The 15,606-nt window shown below is 37.3% G+C and overlaps 1 protein-coding gene across 4 annotated transcripts in view; it reads right to left on the bottom strand.

Annotated features, from left to right (window-relative positions):
- LOC6042229 overlaps positions 1-15,606 on the bottom strand; it is a 472,032-nt gene that overhangs the window by 370,315 nt on the left and 86,111 nt on the right. For all 4 annotated transcript variants that reach the window (XM_038252028.1, XM_038252026.1, XM_038252029.1 and 1 more), the window contains exon 4: positions 14,102-15,179. The gene's annotated coding sequence lies outside the window, so the exon portion shown is untranslated. The remainder of the gene's footprint in view (positions 1-14,101; positions 15,180-15,606) is intronic.

Raw genomic sequence — 15,606 nt, forward strand, 5'->3', positions numbered from 1 at the left:
TGAATGCTTTAAAAACGGTATTTTGTGATTTTTATTTATTTATGCATAAAAAATTACCGTATTATCAAAACAATATTTACTAAGAGGAAGTTTGAAACTTCAACATGATTTGGTTGGTTTTAGTAAATTTTAGAAATGTATTAAATATAAATTGGGTAATTCTCCGCCAACTCACACAGCAGTTGCCCCGACCCCTCTTCGATTTGCGTGAAACTTTGTTCTAAAGGGTAACTTTTGTCCCTGATCACGAATCCGTGGTCCGTTTTTTGATATCTCGTGACGGAGGGGCGGTACGACCCCTTCCATTTTTGAACATGCGAAAAAAGAGGTGTTTTTCAATAAATTGCAGCCTGAAACGGTGATGAGATAGAAATTTGGTGTCAAAGGGACTTTTATGTAAAATTAGACGCCCGATTTGATGGCGTACTCAGAATTCCGAAAAAACGTATTTTTCATCGAAAAAAAAAACTAAAAAAGTTTTAAATATTCTCCCATTTTCCGTTACTCGACTGTAAAAGATTTTGGAACGTGTCATTTAATGGGAAATTTAATGTGCTTTTCGAATCTACATTGACCCAGAAGGGTCATTTTTTCATTCAGAACAAAATTTTTCATTTTGAAATTTCACGTTTTTTCTAACTTTGCAGGATAATATTTTAGAGTGTCACAATGTTCTACAAAATTGTGAGTTTCCGTAAAATCGCGATAACTCGTGATGTTTATAAGCAAAATTTTTGTAATTGTCTGCTCTACAACTTTGTAGAACATTGTTACACTCTAAAAAATAACCCTGCAAAGTTAGAAAAAACACGAAATTTTAAAATGAAAAATTTTGTTCTAAATGAAAAAATGACCCTTCTGGGTCAATGTAGATTTGAAAAGAACATTAAATTTCCCATAAAATGACATGTTCCAAAAAAAAATTATAGTCGAGTTACGGAAAATGGGAGAATATTTAAAACTTTTTTAGTGTTGTTACCGTTGCGGGTAATCGCTCGATTTTGCCATTTAACTTCGCCCATGGCAAATAGGAGCACGTCTATTAATTTGAAGTTTTAATTTAATTTTGTAGGGAATATGGCTTTTGTTTTGTATTGTTTTCATTTATTGTATTAATGTTTAAATGTAACTGAGACAGAGCACAGTTAGGGAAATAAATAATAAACCACATTTAACGAACCGTAGGTCCAATATCTGTCCACACACTTTACCTACTAACCCAGCGGTTGTGGTGCTATAAAAACGTGACCATTGGGATCGTCACATGCAAACGAAACAGAGAACCACAAAAAGGAATAAAAGGGAATACGATCGATGGGTAAAGAGGGTTCGACTGATATGCAGAACGACGAAGAAGAGCCTTCCCACTTTAGCAGCACACGAGCAAACAACTACCAGATTCTAGTGCGAGCACGTACACCAGTACATAGTACCCGGCACAGTTACAAAGTGTAGTCCAAGTGGGAGATTGAGATCTGCCCGCTAAAGCGTCATATCAGGACCCGTAATTGCCAACTAAGATCGCTTCCGAATGATCGCCAGTCTGGTGGCCAAGATATGTCCATCCTGGAGAGGACAACCTGCCCACCGGCGCACTTCGGTGGTTTGGCACGTGGTTGGAGTCCACGAAGCCGGGTTTCTACGGCAGCAAGTTCGAGAAGCACGTGTGTCCAGGATCGCCGCACGAAGTTCGGAGGCGAATCCGAAATCGGGCACGCGCACGGGAGCCCCCCCCCCCACCAAGGAGTAGGCCGAGAACGGCCACGTATGGCCCGGTGGCCCCCTGTGCCTCACCGGCCGTCCAGCACCCCGTAGCAGCCCAAGCAGCGAGAACAACTCCTAGCAGCAGCACCAGCAGCAAGGCCGGCCCACCGCACTAACCACACACACACTCACACACCGTAAGTTTAAATACAAAAAGTTAAAAAGTAATTTCTAGGTCTTGTGTCCTTGATTCGGCTTCGAGCCGACCTTGATGAGAAGGCTCTTTGCATTAGCTAGTCCCGCCAGCGCGCAAAAGAGGCCCAGAGCCCACCCCAGTCGGCCGTGGCTCTAAGACCAACCGGCTGGGGCGTCTTAAGGCCTCCTGGCCCAGAGGGTTCGATGTCCCGACCAGTAACAGTGTTTTTTTCGATGAAAAATCCGTTTTTTTCGGAATTCTGAGTACGCCATCAAATCGGGCGTCTAATTTTACATAAAAGTCTCTTTGACACAAATTTTCTATCTCATCACCGTTTCAGGCTGCAAATTATTGAAAAACACCTCTTTTTCGCATGTTCCAAAATGGAAGGGGTTGTACCGCCCCTCCGTCACGAGATATCAAAGAATGGACCTCGGATTCGTGATCAGGGACAAAAGTTACCCCTTAGGACAAAGTTTCACGCAAATCGAAGAGGGGTCGGGGCAACTTTTCCCGATTTCGTGTGAGTTGGTAGAGAATTACCCAGTTATCGTCCGTCACCGTCGATAAAATTATCGCCGATAGAATTATTATTATTATTGATTATTTTCCATAAAATACGGAATTATGTGAAAATTTTAGTATTTCATTCAAAAAAAAAAAACTTTAAAACAAACTCGAATCGTTTGATACCCATATTGCAAATTCTAAAAAAATTGAGTGCTTAAAAAAATTGTATTTTGTGATAAAATTATCGCCGATAGAATTATCGGAATAACGATAACGATAGATTATCGATATCGTGGTTTTATGCTAGAGCGACAAATTGTCTTAATTCTCCATACAAACTTTGGATAGAAAGCATTCGGCCCTGCTTAAATTCACGTGTTTCTGGGTACCCCAAACTTCATGCTTCCCCTCGAGTTGTGCTTGCGCAGTCATTTTTGTCGTTTTTTGTAGGTCAGTGTAATCTAATATTGGAGTATGAGCTAAAGAGCCCTAGAGTTGTAATAGGGTAAAAGGCTCTAGTCTTGGACATTAAAGTAGAGGGCTCTGATGTTGGACGTTAGGTTAAAGAGCCATAGTGTTGGATGAGGGTCAATGTTTCTAGTCTTAGATATTTGTGTGCAAAGCTAAAATATTGAAAATCAGCGAGCCCTGTTTGGGACCATCCACAAACCACGTGGACTCTTTTTTTATAAATTTAAGAACACAGATGAGAAAATATCCGTCACCAAAATGAGGTTGCACGACCCCCACAGTGGTTGGTATCTCTGACAATCGGATCTATTCCCGTCCAAACCACAGTCCAGTCAAATTCCAACAACACGTGTTTTTTCCGCATCGTCTCCTCCTTTCCCTAAGTTAAAAATGCAAAATTCTTTAAAAAACAACCCCACAACGAATGCAAATTTTAATGATTTTTATTTGCCATTTTTCGCGTTGGCAATTTTCTCAGAATCTCATAAATAAGCGATGACTTTGACCAAACCCCCAAAACCCCACTTCCTGGAAAGAAAAATCCCGAAACTTTCAGCTCACTGAAGATGGCTTTTAATTCGGGCTCTGTCGCGAAGCCATAAATTTAAAGTCCTTAAGCAGATTATAAGAAGGTGGTTAGGGGGGTGAGCTCTGTTTTCACCTGACCATGCAAAACTATGCTGAAATGAGGTTTTCACGACGGGGTTTTTCGTTCTTTTCAGTTCCATTAAAATAAAAACAGTTTCTTAAGGGGAGACCACCCATGACAAAAAAAAACGGAAAACCGGAAAGGCCCAGATAAGGTTTGAAGTCAATATAGCTTAATTTTTATGGCACGCCGTATTATGATTATCGTGTGTAAACACACTCACAAAAGTGTACTTTCGGATGAATGGGATTTCTGGGGGGTAAGAGAGTGGGTTTGAGTGTTGCCAGAACGCTGTCTGTCTGTTTCTTTGTTCGTTTGTCTGTGTGCAGACAGTGCGCTCACCTGCCAACTTTATTGCTCTGGATTTTCTTCGACTGTTGATTGCCCTTGAAGCAGGGGTGTTCGAATTAGCCTGTAGGGCGATTTTGCAATTGTTGAACAATCAAGAAATTATTGTTTTTTTAAATATAAATAATTAAAAGGTGTTGCAAATTATTGGAAAACAAAAACAACGAAAGAATAAAAAACCTCCAAATTGTCCTAAACAAAACATGAATTTTCCGGAAATCACTCTCGCTTTTTCGGGGTATATAGTTCATGTTTTGGTCCTTAACAAGGCCAAGCAGAGAAGATTCACGTGCGCACACACTAACTGACAGTTTGGGGGCACTTTTGACAGACAGAAGACAGACGAGGTGGAGTGGGGTGGAAACATAAGTGGAGCACTGGGAAATTGGAAACGTTTGGAGTGATTCGGACAAGGATTTCCAGAACTTTTGTAGCGCAAGTAGGCGATGTTTGGTAACGAAAGTTTAACGGAACAGATTAGCGAGCCTAAATCAAACAAAACAATGAGAATGGGCCAGAGACAAAGTGTAAAGAATTGTCAGTGCTGCTCAGAACTTGATGTTTAAATTAGGATAGGACACATTCTGTTGTGGCGTTACAACGGTTTGACGTTTATTTTATAGTTTTTCAAAGCAGACACCTCAATATTTATACAGATTCTTAAATTACGTAAAATTTGCCATAAGAGACAACTTCTGGTTTAGGATTTGACGTATTGGTTTTTGTTCTACGAGTGGATATGTAGCGTGACGTTACAACGGAGGAGAATTGTATTTTTTGAATATTTTATTGAAAAGGCTCTAAATCTGCTCTGCAAAATAATATGAATTGAAGTTTATCATGTTTTAAACTTGACTGCTGAAACGTGAATCGTCATTGATTTTTGAAAAAGAATTAAGCTTAGCTTGGAGCTTAGAGATATTCATGTTTTTGCCTTCCTCACCTTACTGAGGAAAGGCTATAAAATCACTCGAAAAATGAACTTTTTCATTAGACCTCCTAGACCTACCGTTGTTTATACATATCGACTCAGAATCACCAGCTGAGCAAATGTCTGTCTGTATGTAGACATGTGAACCGAATCAATGTCACTGGAATAACTCGTCACTGACTGAGCCGATTTTGACCGTATTGGCCTCATTCGATTCGTTATAACAACTTGCGGTTGCTGAGCTGTGCTTCCAGTATGGGTAGAGCCAGATACCGTTGGGACTCTCCTTCAAAACCCAGGATCGGCATGACGCTCGAAGTTACGCTAGGCCAAGAAAACATTCACGATCAACTAAGGAAAAACTACCTTTATTTCACGCGGTTCGACGACAGTTTATTGGGCACTTCCTTCCTCACTCCTCACTAGAACGTCTCCCTTCCCACTTCCTTACTTCCTAGATCCTACCTCACACGATCCTTCTTCGTACTTCCTTGTGCACCGATGATCTGCTGCGGTCTCCGATCTGCACTCCGTCGTTGTTCCGTCCGGATGACCGTTGAGCTCCTCCTGCAGTACGCCAACGGGGGTGGCTTCTCGGTCGTCGGATGGACCCTCCGACTTCTGCTGCTGCTTCTCGGACCTATCGCCAGCCGTCCGTGTCCTTCCTGAGCGTGTAACGGTGCTGCAGGCTTTGACGAGGCAGCGCCTCCGTCGGGATTGTCCGGGTTTGGGACACGGAGGTTACGTGGCGGCTTGGCGACGCACCGACCAACGGATTGACGGTTGGTGGTTTCGGGGTTGGTCTGCCGGGCCGGGTATGGCAAGGCCAGGGCAGAAACCAACGGGGTTTCACTTCGGGTAAACCCGAGAGGTCCTAGGGCAGAGGGATTTGAAGATGGCGTTAGCGCGATGGCGGTCGGGATCAAGGTTCACTAAGGGGGTTGTTGTGGGGGATATCATCCTACCTGGTATGTCCAAATCTCGAGCAGCTCCTGCTCTTCGCTGTCTGCGGAACGTAGCACGGTTCCGGGCACTTCCTGACACGGTCAGGTTCCCTGCGGCCGCTGGTCCAACTCCGGGACACTGGCCTTCGGTTTCGGCTGCGATTGACGACAGCCTCCTTCGTCGTACAACACCGGACTTAATGATGGCGCAATCCTGGCCACTTCGTCCTGAACCCCCCTGATCCGAGACCCGCCAACTTTCCTCTCTTTTCGCCCTCTTTCGCCACCCCCTGCTGATCTCTCATGCGATGTTTTCCACGACGACATCTGGTGGTGGCTAGCGGCAACAACGCACTGCGTGGGACTGGTCGTTCTGGCCCTGTTTGAAAAATGTCGCACGTCGTACGAGTTGTCGCACGGTTTTGATTTTACCGTTTCGATATCGATTGGTCGAAAAGACGACAAACGTACGACAAACACTCGACAAACCCGACATTGTTTTTTCTATCGATTTTCCTTCAATTTGACGTAACGATTTTCGTCGACGCAAGCAGTTTGACAGTTCTCTTCAGTTGGACTTGTTTGAACTTGATTGCTGTTGAGCTTCGCAAGGATTTTGGCCGGTTGATAGGTGATATGTGTTATTTTTTCTGCCGGAATGATTCAGTCGGAGTGGGCGTGCGGCCAAATCATAGTGTCATGTGTTCCAGGTTTCCTGATTTCGGTCATCGTGGTGGTGGAGGCGAAGGAGGATGGGAAATAGAGATAACCCGGCGGCCATGCCGGAAGACGGGATAGGGAGGAACCGGTCTGCGGTCGAGGAAGCGGATGTTTTATTTTCCACGGGAGGTTGCGGTGCATTCCCACAGGAGAAAAAGAATTAAATACCAAGTTCCGGCCAAGGGAACATAAAGAAGGAAACGGAACTTCCAAATCCTAGGGAGTTGTTCACTGTTCTGGATGAATGAAAAGGCGGAGGAGGACGGAATAATAAACTCCTGGCGGCGTTTCTGATTCGCCAGAAGTTGTTATCAATGGTGAGTTATGTTTTTTTAAAAAATAATAAAAAAAATCAAATATATATTATATATATTTAAAAAATAAAAATAAATCAAGTTGAAGTTTTTTAAATTATTTTTTTTTAATTTCAAAAATTTACAAAATTTTTAAAAAAAATATGATTTCAAAAATCTATGATTTCAAAAAATTATAAAATACTAAAAAAAATCACATTTCTTACACGTTTTAAAATTTTATAACTTGTACTGTTTTTAAAATTTCTAATTTTTTTTCAGGATTTCTGAATTATAAAATTTCTTAATTTCTAAATAATAAAATAATAAAATTATGAAATCATAAAATTATGAAATTATAAAATTAAAAAATTATAAAATTATAAAATTATAAAATTATAAAATTATAAAATTATAAAATTATAAAATTATAAAATTATAAAATTATAAAATTATAAAATTATAAAATTATAAAATTATAAAATTATAAAATTATAAAATTATAAAATTATAAAATTATAAAATTATAAAATTATAAAATTATAAAATTATAAAATTATAAAATTATAAAATTATAAAATTATAAAATTATAAAATTATAAAATTATAAAATTATAAAATTATAAAATTATAAAATTATAAAATTATAAAATTGTAAAATTATAAAATTATAAAATTATAAAATTATAAAATTATAAAATTATAAAATTATAAAATTATAAAATTATAAAATTATAAAATTATAAAATTATAAAATTATAAAATTATAAAATTATAAAATTATAAAATTATAAAATTATAAAATTATAAAATTATAAAATTATAAAATTATAAAATTATAAAATTATAAAATTATAAAATTATAAAATTATAAAATTATAAAATTATAAAATTATAAAATTATAAAATTATAAAATTATAAAATTATAAAATTATAAAATTATAAAATTATAAAATTATAAAATTATAAAATTATAAAATTATAAAATTATAAAATTATAAAATTATAAAATTATAAAATCATAAAATTATAAAATTATAAAATTATAAAATTATAAAATTATAAAATTATAAAATTATAAAATTATAAAATTTTAAAATTAGAAAATTATAAAATTCCCTGGGCCTTGTCAAGTCAAGGGGCATGATTTGATCCTAGTGCATTAGTTAAAATTTGGGTATACATTCTTTTTTATAAGCACTATGGACACCACTTCATGCTACGAGAACTCGCTTTGCCGCAGCCCCAGGGCTTAAGCGTTGACCGATAAGCTGTCTTCGTGGACTAGGTAGTTCTCCGATAGTGAAAATATCACAATTGCACAAGACACCGCTGCTTCTGTGACTTTTTCACTATCACAATGTGGGATTTAGGTCGGGACTTCAGGATAGTACAATTGATTTGTTGCTTAGCATTAGCATTTAAAATAAATCTGTATCCTTTCCAAATCTATTTATAGTTCAAGTTAGTTGCAATTGTTAAGTTAGAGTAATACTGTCAATAAACTTTGATTGATGTAGAATACTAGGCATTCTTTTATGTCAAATTGTCCATAGAGTCTCGATCAATCAATAATGTAATGATATCGGACAAAATTCGTTGATCTGTTGAACTAACGGTTTTCGGATTATGGTTGTATCGACCATTGTTGCGAATCGAGGAACTACGGATCATTTGACGTAAATGGTCATTTCTTTTTCAAATCGCGATTCTGTCCTATTTGTATATCAGTTCATGAATTTTTATTGTTTTTGATAAAAGTAGTACAACAGTTAAAGGAATGTTTAGTTTTGAACATAAAGTTAAGAGGATTTTAGATTAAAGTTTAGATTTTCAATCCAAAGTAGTTAGCAAATGAATAGTTGGACTTAAATGAATAGTTGAATAAGTTGGACTTATGAATAACACACAACTGTGCATTTATTCTAGAGTCAGATCCATACAGCGTCAGTGTTTATTTGGTCGAAGTGTACTAATTCATTGGCAGATCTGATTCTAGTTGTAATGTACGACAAGACTACTGACGGACGTGACAGGACAAGGGCCCAGTTTAGAGGTTTCGACATCAACGATGTGCGGCTGGACCACCCTCCCAAAAAAAAAAAATAAAAAAAAAATTATTAAATTATAAAATTACAAAATTATAAAATTATAAAATTATAAAATTATAAAATTATAAAATTATAAAATCATGAAATTCCGGAAATTTAAACTAATGTTAACTATGAAATTCTTAAATTATGAAATGCTTGATTTTTCAAATAATAAAATTGTTGTGTTGTATAATAATGCAATAATAAAATTTAAAAAAAAACGAAACTATGTTAATTAATACATTTTTAAATAATTAAATTCTTGATTTGTCTAATTGTTGATTCATTGAATTGATAAATTATGAAATTGTTAAATTATAAAATCGCAGCTTTTTTTTAAATGGATGTAAAATATTTGAAATCTTCAGCATTCTAAAATTCTATGATTAATTTTTTTTTATTTCTAGAATAATCTTAAATAAAATTTGGTATTTTTTTACCTTGTAATTTTAAAATCTTGTATTTTCCTAGAAGCAAAAAACTATAAATTAAACGGAATCACCCTATCTTATTTCAGACATTCGAAAATATTCCAATCTGATCCTGCCGAAAGTCTTGCAAAGTGCGTAAACCAACGTTATCCGTTACTTCAGTGGCAATCAGTCCATCGGACATAAAACAGTGGGGCAGCACCAGGACAGTTTCCAAGTCCAACTTTGATCAGCATCTGCGGCAGCAACGAGGAGTAACAGTCCATCTTGACCAAGATGCTGGGGCGCCTGCATCGGAAGATGACTGACGAATTCCTGCCGAGAGACGAGGAGAACCAACCGGAAGACGACACCAAGATGTACGTGAAGATCCGCGACACAACAAGTATAATGAATTAATTGAATTGACTGCGAGGAAAAGTGCAAATTACATAAAAAATAAACTAAATTAAAAATAAACAACTATCTATTTTTTAACTGCAACATAACCTAAAAACCTGAAAAACAGCACACGACAAAGGCACGACAACCTAAATAACAAAATCGTGCGACGTCGGTCGAATGTCGTACGACAATGTCGAACAATTTCGATGATCGATCGCACGACAAATACGACATTTTGGTGCAAAAACGTATGACATTCGTGCGAATGTCGCACGACATTGTCGTGCGACGTCGTACGATTGCACGGACGACAAACGACGGACGTCCGACGGACTTTTCAGTCAGGGGGGAGACGTCCAGGTAGCTTTCCGTCGACAACCACGAACATCTCTTGGCACTACATTTACACAAATACGCGACGAGTCACACCGATATCGAACACTACAGACACACTGGTTACATCGTCTTGGGGTCCCATAAGGCCCTATTGAAATTTATAAGATTTCGTAAAGTACATCAAAAGTTATGCTTAAAAAACTGCTGCATATAAATTTCATAATTTGCAAAAAGGGTGGTTTTTGCATGAAAACCTGTCATATTATATATTTTTAGAAAGGTTCTGATATGACCTTTCTTGTGGATAAAGAATTTTCAAGATCTGACTTACCTATCAAAACTCACAATCAGTTTAAAAAATTGGTCTGAATTTACATAACCTCAAATGGTCGGGTCTGATCGCCACGAAAAAGCCGTGTAGAGGGATGCCATTTTCCTCAAAGGCGGTGTCTGTATAATATTGACAAACAGTCTGTAGGTAGTCTGTTTTTTTTTCTATCAAGTCATGACTCTTGCAGAAAAAATCTTCTTTTTGCATCTTGTTGCATTAACTTAGGGGGAGAGGGGGTAATATGCACCCCCTAAGGGAAAACTGTGATTTCTCAACCATTACAGCATTACTGTGGAAGAATTTTGTTCGATGTTCTTAAACAACTATTATTCTTCGTCATCCATGTGAAAAAAGTCTTAAAAAACCTCAAAATTGTTCGAAAATATCAAATTTTTAAAAACATTTCTGATTCATTTCAAACAACCATGCGGGGCAATACGCACCGCAACATTGGGGCAAAATGCACTACAACAACGGGGCAAAATGCATCACAACATGGGGCAAAATGCACCGGGTGAAAGCAGTTTTCACTAGTCACCACTAGATGACACCGCTGTTTTTACAAAGGAGCTTCACAGCGGTGCATTTTGCCCCGACCACGCTTTTTGCAGAAAATTTAATTAAAAATGCATTTTTTTGATGTTATTTGGACTCATATATCTACAGAATAGTGAAGCTTATGGCAAAAACTATACACCTCAACATTTACAATAACAATACATGTTTTTTATATTGTCCAAAAATCATAAAGAAACTTCAATGAAAATTAGATGAAAACACAACATTTTTAAGTTTTGCAAATAACTTAAGCTGTTTTTACACTACGACGCTCAAATTTTTCTAGCATAGTTTAGCAGTATTAAGCTTCCAATTTCTATGATTTTTTCCCCGGAAAATTCTTCCAAATACCGAGAAAAGCAGGGGGTGCATTTTGCCCCAGGGGTGCATATTACCCCCTCTCCCCCTACTACGTTTTTCAGCAAAAACAGGGACATGATGGCTGTCAGTAGCTTGTTATGAATGTTTCATTTTAAATCGTCAATTTTACAATCATACGTGTTTGGAACAGCAAGCCAAATAAAATTAATGTTTTTGCATTGGTATCGCTTTCTTAATTAGTAAAAATTGGTGAGCATAAAAAAAAAAGATTAAAATTAATAAGGTTGTTACATATTTTATTTCATGTCAGCCAGAAAAAGTAAAGTAAGTGAAATTCTGACTTGTTATTCAATTTTGTTTTTTTTCGGATCCCAATTCTAAATATTTCCTTGTAGGCCAATAAAATACAATAAAAGTATTTTATTATTTATTCTTCTTCAGCAATAAACACGATTTTTGTTTTTATTACATTTTTCTTCATGTTTTCGAGAGAACGATATCAACCGCAAGTGATTTGAGGTAATTATTAATGGCTTCGTACTCACAAAAACACTAACCTTTGCCTGATTTCGAGAATTATTTCATGAACAAACGTTTAAAATAAATATTTTGCTTTAAAGATTTATGTCATGAAAATAGATTTTTGTGGTATCGTTAGTCATTATTTTAACTTATACAGTCTCTACCCGAAAGTTTGTATGAAACTTCAAATAATCAAATCATTGATAAAAAAATCCTGTTTTTCATACTTTAATCATCAAATTCGAGTTCTGCGACCGCATTTTACTCAAATTTGAATAGTTGGTGGCTGAATGGTTACCCTGTTCGCTTTGTAAGCAGATGGTTCTGGGTTCGATTCCCATCTGCTCCAAACGAGAAATTATGGAAATAAGGAATTCTGAACACTTGAATATGACCGAAAAATTCATTAGCTCGTGGCGGGGTTCGATCCCACGTCCTTTGGATCAGCAGACAAAAATGCTAACCATCAGACCATCGAGGTTTTGTTGACTAGAAGGATTAAGAATGCTACAAGAATCTAAGAAAGTTGTTTGGAGTCTGTGAAACAATGTAATATTGAACGCAAAGTTGAATTCCAGAACTTACTGGTTGCATACTCGTTAGGCAAATATTGAACTTTCAACACGACCAGAATTCACCACAAAAAGCTTGGTGAATAGAATTGGAAAGCTTTCAAGATGAATTCAAGAACAAACGAAGAATTAGGGTCTATAATTAACTTCGACCGGCCACATCACTTACCACGGTGAATCTTGGCCTCACACCCATCTTACTAACCCCCTCAAATCTCACCACGGGTCGTGGCCGGCGCTGTAAATGACCAGCATGATAAGGCCATTTGAAAGTTGCGAAATGATGATGGTTGGTACCTACTCTTGATCTGTGATCCATGGAACAATTCTTGAAGGTCCTGGTTCAATAACAGTGTATCAACTACGGGTAGACACCAATATTTGATTTCCTATTATATTTCAAAATGCACCACCCCTAATTTGGCCGCCCTCTTAGCTTAAAAATTCTTTGTCACTTTAGGGTAGTTTAAGGGTCATGCTTGAGAATTCAAACTGCAATTTCCTTAACAACTTTTGAACGAATTTAACAAACTTTTCTTGCTAAATCCTTATTAGAATATTAATTTTTATTCATTCAATTTTCACCCAAATTGGTAATGATGAAAAAAGTGTAAACATCTTGATTTTTAGTTAAATATCTTGTTTGTGAATTTCCCATAAAATGACATGTCTCACAATTTTTGACAGTTGAGTAACGGGAAATGGCACGTTTTTTTTTAGAATTTCAAGTACGCCATCAAATCGGGCGTCTAATTTTACAAAAAAAAAAGTCCCTTTGACACCAAATTTCTATCTCTTCACGGTTGCGAGCTACAAATCACTGAAAAACGTGTCTTAGTAAAAAAAACAGAAAAATGAAAGGGGTCGTACCGCCCCACCGTCACGAGATATCGAAAAGTGGACCTCGGATTCGTGATCAGGGACCAACATTTACCCCTAGAGCAAAGTTTCAAAGTTCAATTCGAAGAGGGGTCGGGGCAACTTTTTCCGATTTCGAATGAGTTGGTGGAGAATTACCCATGTAGCAATATTGTATTTATTTTGTATCTTTTTTGTTTTGTTAAATTAAGCTAGAAATAAAATTTATTTTAAAATGCTTTCTTTATTGAAGCAGGTTAAAAATGCACTTCTAAAAAGAAAAACTTAATTTTGAAGCAAAACACAAAAAGATCCCCAACCATGGCGTCAATCCTGAGCATTAATTCAATTTCCGCTCGATTTCCAATGATTGCACCCTAATGGCACCGACAAAGCCCATTGATTTTGTGACTTCACTTCAATCAAAGCGATGAGCTTTGGTCGCGCGCGCACGCACACACACAATAAAAACGAACGAAATGGATTACATTTGAACGCATACATGTCACATGGGCCTCGGTCAGCGAGATTGATCCCATAAAACCTTTGAAAAGGAAACTGAACGTTTTTTTCCTGTCACATAAAAGACTCTTGAGCTTTTATGTGTCATTCAGAGAGGATTTTTCAATCGTCTTATATCTTTTTTTTGCGTTGCTCTTTGAAAAAGTAATAAAAGCAAAACATTGTCAGGTGTGTCATTCGATGATAACAAAATGAAACTTTTGATAAAATAAAATAAATAAATGTTTTAGAAAATATTTCAAAAATGAAACACGTATATTACAATATTGTTAACGAAGTAAATCCATGAGCATTAAATAATGGCCACCAAATGATACCAAGACAGATAGGCGTTCTCAACACGCCAAAACCCTCACCCAGTAGTTACGCACCGGCACATCAAGAAGAGAAATAAATGATCTCTCACCTGTTAGCTGCTTTCTTAAGTTTATTTTTTTCACAGCTTCACGATGAACTGCTCCTCCTTTCTGCTTATCTCCGGCTCAACCCCCAACAACACCAGTCAAGATGGTGTCTGCTTCTCCTCGAGCTGAATTTTCCTCGGGGGTTTTCCCCACGCAAAACGTCACTTTGTCACTCTGTGACTTTTCTCCTCTTTCACTCACTCACTCTGGTGTCCTTGTTTTCCAGGACTTGACTCGACACTCGGCTTGGACGCTTTTCTTCGCAGACCATTAATTCGATTTACTTGCGGAATTTTCCACCCTCTTCCACGCTTTGCCAAGAGTGAGAATTTTCACCGGGGTTAACTTCATTCACCGGCAGCAGTTCCACCACCACCACCTGGAGGATGAATTAATTTTGCAGCCCATTCTGTGTGCTTTCCACCGGTTATATTTTCGCCATTAACGGTGGCATAAATTTTAATTATTTTTATTCACCATCCACCCACGCACTTATTCTTCGCACAGCTGCCGCTATTAATTTCCCCACCGCGCCACGTGGTGGCTGATTCACAATCAGTACGACAACTACCCCCTCCTTCTTCCTTCTTCCTTGTCGATGATCCGGTCGCTGGCGCCGGAAAATTTATCCCCACCACCCCCGAAACACTTTAATCCAGTGGGTTGGTTGCTGCCACTGCTACTACCTACTTCGTTTCACGTTTTATGGCCCGCCGACGACCACGAGGTACACGTGTCACGCGCTGCCGTTTGGAGGTCGTGTTCACGTGGTTGACACTTTTCCGCAAACGCACTCACACACCCACACTGACGCGGTATTTTTTATTTATTTATTTATTTGTTTTAAATTTTCCACTCTTCTCTGCTTTTTTTGTTGGTTGTGACGAGTACTCTCTCTTTGTCACAAAATAACAATTACGCGCACTGATCGATGGCTTTAACAATTAATTCACTGTTGTTGTTTCACTGGTAGGTGCATTTTTTTATAATTATGTTGATTTTCAGGTTCAATTCGATGAGCCGTTGTTTTTTTACCAATCATGGAATAAATTGCCACTCGAACAGCGGGGCTGGATTTATCTGCAATCAGAGTTGAAGAGGAAATAAAAAATGGGTTGCGGTTAGTCAATGAGTATTTTGCTACGGTTTCGATTGGTGATTTGATCGTTTCAAAATGCATTGTTATACATTATTGCTGGTGAATTAAATGAATATTTTTATTAATGGTCATCACGAGCATAATCTAAAGCATAATGTCGACGTTTTAGTATTTTATTAAAGCAATTTTCCACTAGATGTTATTCCCAAGCTATTTTCGTCTGCTCGGGTAGCCTTGCCAATGTAGGCAGAGAGATAATGATGTACGTTGTTTTGTTCCAAAATACAACGGCATTCTTTGCGACCATATAAGGCATTAAGTTGCAAAAATAAGAAATGTGTGCCATTCTCTACGAAATCGGTCTTTTTGCCTTTCGTACTAAAGAAAGGTATAGGTTTTACTTTATGG

This window comes from Culex quinquefasciatus, chromosome 2, assembly GCF_015732765.1.
Source record: "Culex quinquefasciatus strain JHB chromosome 2, VPISU_Cqui_1.0_pri_paternal, whole genome shotgun sequence".
In the NCBI taxonomy this organism is placed as follows: Eukaryota; Metazoa; Arthropoda; class Insecta; order Diptera; family Culicidae; genus Culex; species Culex quinquefasciatus.